This window comes from Penaeus japonicus, unplaced genomic scaffold (assembly GCF_977035675.1).
Source record: "Penaeus japonicus unplaced genomic scaffold, GWHDUDI00000001_assembly GWHDUDI00000003, whole genome shotgun sequence".
In the NCBI taxonomy this organism is placed as follows: Eukaryota; Metazoa; Arthropoda; class Malacostraca; order Decapoda; family Penaeidae; genus Penaeus; species Penaeus japonicus.
In genome coordinates, this window is record NW_028234405.1 from 20,747,368 (window position 1) to 20,752,367 (window position 5,000).

A 5,000-nucleotide genomic window follows, 5' to 3' on the forward strand; every position below is an offset into this window, starting at 1 on the left:
GTTTTTCGTTTTAAGTTTTTTCTCTCTCTCTCTCTCTCTCTCTCTATCTATCTATCTCTCTCTCTCTCTCTCTCTCTCTCTCTCTCTCTCTCTCTCTCTCTCTCCCTCCTCTACTCTCATTCACTCTTCTCTAGCTCATTCACATCTCTCTCTCTCTCTCCTCTCTCTCTCTCTCTCTCTCTCTCTCTCTCTCTCCTCTCTCTCTCCCAGCGCTCGAGCAGGTTTGTCTCGCTTATAGAGACGGCGAGATAAATAGATATCGAGATAGAGAGAGAGAAGCCAGATCTACAGACAGCGATACAGAGAAGAGCATCAGATAGAGATAGATAAGAGAAGAATTGATAGAAGAAAGAAGCCTTCCTCTCTCTCTCTCTCTCTCTCTTTACCCCTCTCTCTCTCTAATTGCTTTGCACATTTACCAAACCACTTATAGGTGTTTCGGGCAACAGATATCGACGGCAAAGCTGCCAATGTTTTCCGAGCGAACGAACATCTTGGATGTTACACCGATTTTTACAGCATTTGATGTGAAATACTTATGGTTGTATTTTGGCGTGGTATTATGGGGAAGAATAAGGATATTAAAGAAAGGCTAAAAAGAACGAGTTAAAATTTATATGAAGAGTATTTCGGCCGAGCCATCCAAATCGGCGCGAGAATCACAGTGGGGGGAATGTATAGACACTGCTTCATTTTGTAAACATTTCTAGTTAGAATTTCACTTAGCGTGACGCTAATATATTCACACATCATGTGTAATAAGATAATCATATGAAACTTATACTTTTAATGATTATATTTAATATTGTCCAAATATAAAAGACCGATCATGGTCATCGTAATTTGTAAAGAATACGACCGTTTCTTATGCATGATTTTCCCAGTTTGATATGGACGAAACTATCCATATTATATGATGTGACCTTACTATATTTATTTATATGATATACCAGCGCATGTAGAGCGTTTTATGTAAATGGCAATATATTTTCATTTTTGACATACTGTTTTCTAATGAATGCCGCCAGTGTTCGTTAAAACTGAGCTGTTTAATTGAATCGTGACAAATAGTTCATTTACTTTTTTGCCAACGTATATTACTTATAGAGCAAAACCGGCGTACCTTAAATCCGTGATAGTTTGGCTTTATTTAGCACTAAAAATATTGTAACATGCTAACCAGATTATGGAATATATTTCAACTACAGAGGTCTGTCCTCAGAACGGCAAACCACATACTGAGGCTTTCATAGAGGCAATGCATGGCTATTCGATTAGTCCTAAAACTGTGACTCTGGCTGTTATTTTTTCGTTTCCAGAATTCTAGTAGTTTGGTTAACATTGATTGTTAGCCATGCTTGATATTGGATAGCTTTTTTATTTATTTATATATTTTTTATAACGGTATAGACAAACCCAACCACACACACCCGCACCCACATATAAATATGTATGTATTCATATCTGTGTATATATATATATGTATGTATGTATACATATACACATATATATACATATATATGCATATGTATATGTATTTATATATGTGTATAAATATATATATTCATATATCTTTGAATTTAGAATCGCTACACTCTCTCTCTCTCTCTCTCTCTCTCTCTCTCTCTCTCTCTCTCTCTCTCTCTCTCTCTCTCTCTCTCTCTCTCTCTCTCTCTCTCAGTTTAGAGCCAGCGATCTCACAGAGCAGACGTGTTTTTGTCCTCTCTCGTGACCTAGTGACCTGACCTTAGGTGACCTGATAATCCTGACAATTAGATCTTACGAATCTATCAGATAGATTGTGAGCCAGTGAGTGACGCTTTGTCTACATAAGTGCCATGGTGATTACAATTTCTATAGTGATAAAGTGATAGAAAGTGAGTGAAATTCGCACCGGAGTTGATCACAGTTTTAGCGTGCGAGCTGGTTTTTGGACCGGAGCGTCTGTTTGATAACGCCCCTTGTCAACAAAGTGAGGTCGGGGAGTGACCGCTAGGGTCAATCCCAATCAAATAGAGGGATAGCAATACAACCAAAACAACAGCATACCCTGAGCGTTCACCTGTGTTGACCTTGTCGGACCCCAGGCATGCCCTGAGGCAATTCGGGGAATACCCTCCCCGGGTTAAATCTGACGTCATGGCTAGTGCTGCCATACCGGCGTCTGAGGCCCCGACCGACCCAGGAATGGAAATGGAAAACGAACCCTTGACAAGTAAAAGGCCCAGCAACACCCAGCACCGAAGGCATCACCGTGGAATGCGGCAACAACGGCGACGCTAACGGGAGATGGGAAGACCCGCAAAAGAAATTGAAGAAATCCACAAAACGACACTGAGGCAGAACCGAAAGAAAGGGAGAATGATATTCCCCCACAAGACGAAACTGACGACGACGGATTCACCACTTGTGCAAAACAAGAAGAAGAAGAACCCAAAGAAATCGAACGCTGAAGCCGGACCACTGGAAAACGGACAAACTCGCAACAACAACAACCGACGGCCCTTACGACCTGCAAAATGTGAGGAAGGCTACATACCTCAAGATCAGAGGGTAAGGCTAGACTTTCCGAAAGACACAGATGTTGCCTCGAAATACAGATGGCTGTTGCATGCCACGAAACAGCATCATGGCACCAAAATCATATTCAGGAGAGATGAACACACCTACATAATGGTTGAAAGGAAAGAAGATGTAATTAAAGATCTTCTGAACACGGAATACGGTGGAATCAAGCTCCACGAACCAACAGCACCCAAGGCCAAATCGCCAAGGGTCGACATAATCATTTTTGGGCTTAGTGTTCATCAAGAGGTGAGCATAATAGAAGCCCATGAACACCTGGCGAGGCCCAAGCGCCTGAAGGGAAAAGAGGCAGTGGTGGCCGAATGGACAGGACCCGAGCCTCCCCCGGAAAAAATCTGGGGATTGCTTACTACAATCCGCCTGCACGGCGTTGCTACAAATGTCAACGTTGGGGGCACGTGGCTGAAAAGTGCAGGTCTAAAACCTACTGGTGCGGCATCTGCGCAGGAAAGCACCCCACAGAAGAGTGCAACAACAAAATTGAAAAGGGTGAAAAAATCCACGAGCAGTGCATAAACTGCTACAAAAAAGATGTGCGAGCATGGCATCAAGACTGCCCAAATAAACCGTCTATCGAGAGCAAGGGACCACAACGACAACCATTGCGCGCACACAACAATGCAACGCATCAGGCTGCCGCGCCAAGTGAGGTACCTCGCGGTAATGCGTGGCACCAGGTGCGTCGGAGCGGTGCATCTCATCCCGAGGGGCATCAGGCCGACAAATGGCCGAAATTAGGCCACAGCCAGGCTGCTCGGCCAGTTGAAAACAGTGATAACGCCGAAGGACCAGCAGTCACAAACCAAGACACTGCAAAACAGGCCGGAGAAACTGATAGTGCTCCTGCAGTTATGTGTAGTGAAATAAGTGAAATGATTGATAAAACGGTCAAAGACATGTCAGAAAAATTTGTAGTTGCTCTCGAAAAAAGCACGAGTGAATTTACAAAAACCGTTGAGCAACTAAAAGAAATAATTGAAATACAAAGATCCGAGATCAACGAACTGAAAAAAATTATAGGTATAAATGATAAAAGGAACGCACAAAAAATGAGCAGGGGATGACGAAGGACGAAGCTGAAAGCTTACTGAAAAAAGCTGTCCCTAGATCATTCAGTGGGAAATCAGTAAAAGAACTAATAGGAAATAAGAACTTATCAGAGAAAAATAAACAGGAAGTTCTATTCAGCTTTAAAATAGTACACGAACACATAGAAAAAATAAAAACGTATCCCCAGTTTAAGAATGGATAACGCTGAGGTGACGAATTATAAAGGGATCACCCTCCTGAGTTGGAACATTGCTCACTTAGGAAGCGATTACCCGATCTTGCGCGAGAAAGTGTCCAACGATAACAATGATGTAATTGTCTACAGGAATGCAGATTATCTAAGGGTGGCATGTACCTAAAATATTGTCCTATATATCGTACAAGGGCTTCAAACGCATAACTCCTGTGTTATGTATGTCAAAAAGACTTTGCCGCATACAGTTTTGCCTCATAAAGGTCAAAGTAAGGGTACACAGTTCCATGGAATTAAGATCTATATTGGAACCTCGACGCTTAATGTGATTAATCTGTATGCACAAGCAAATCTATTTGACATAGATGCGTTGCCCGACTGCATTTACTCAGAACCTACCGTTTTGGTTGGAGACTTTAAACGCGCGCCACACTCAGCTCGGTGATCCCGTTCGCACCAATAGAAATGGATCGAGACTTTCGAGATTGTTAAGCAGTCATGACTTTGTACAGCTGATAGGTAATGATGAGCCCACCCATAAATGTGGAGGAATTCTCGACCGATGTATTGGTTTTCATTTGTATGACACCGGGCATACATCCAGGATTACTGACGACCTAATGTCCGATCATTTTGCTCTATTGTCGGAGATAAAAGTTCCCTGTAATGCTCAGCTCACAAGTGATTTTAAGAGGAGGAGGATAAAAATCCCAGTTGACAAGATATCTGATTTTGTTCAGTATATTGACGACTGGTACGCGAGTTATTATCCAGTCTGCCCATGTAGCTTCAATGATGATCTGGTCTCTAAGATACACGAGTATCAAGACATTGCAATCAAGAATGTAAAGTAACTCTCGCGTCCCTCCCTCGAACTTATATAGCAATAACAAAGATTCTCTATTATCAACCTTAAAACACACTGCTCGAAAGATTGGTAGGGCATACAGAAGAAACAGAACAGCTCCCTTACTGGAACTGTTTCAGGAGGCTCTTCAAGAAGTTCGAGACAGAGTCGAATTATTGCAACAAGAAAAATGGGAGAAATTTGTCAATTCACTAAATAACTCAACACCAATAGGAAAGTCATGGGAGGATATTAATAGGATAAAATGTAAAAAGACATCTCAAATCGCACATCCAAATCCTCGAGAAAAAGCAAATGAGCTCA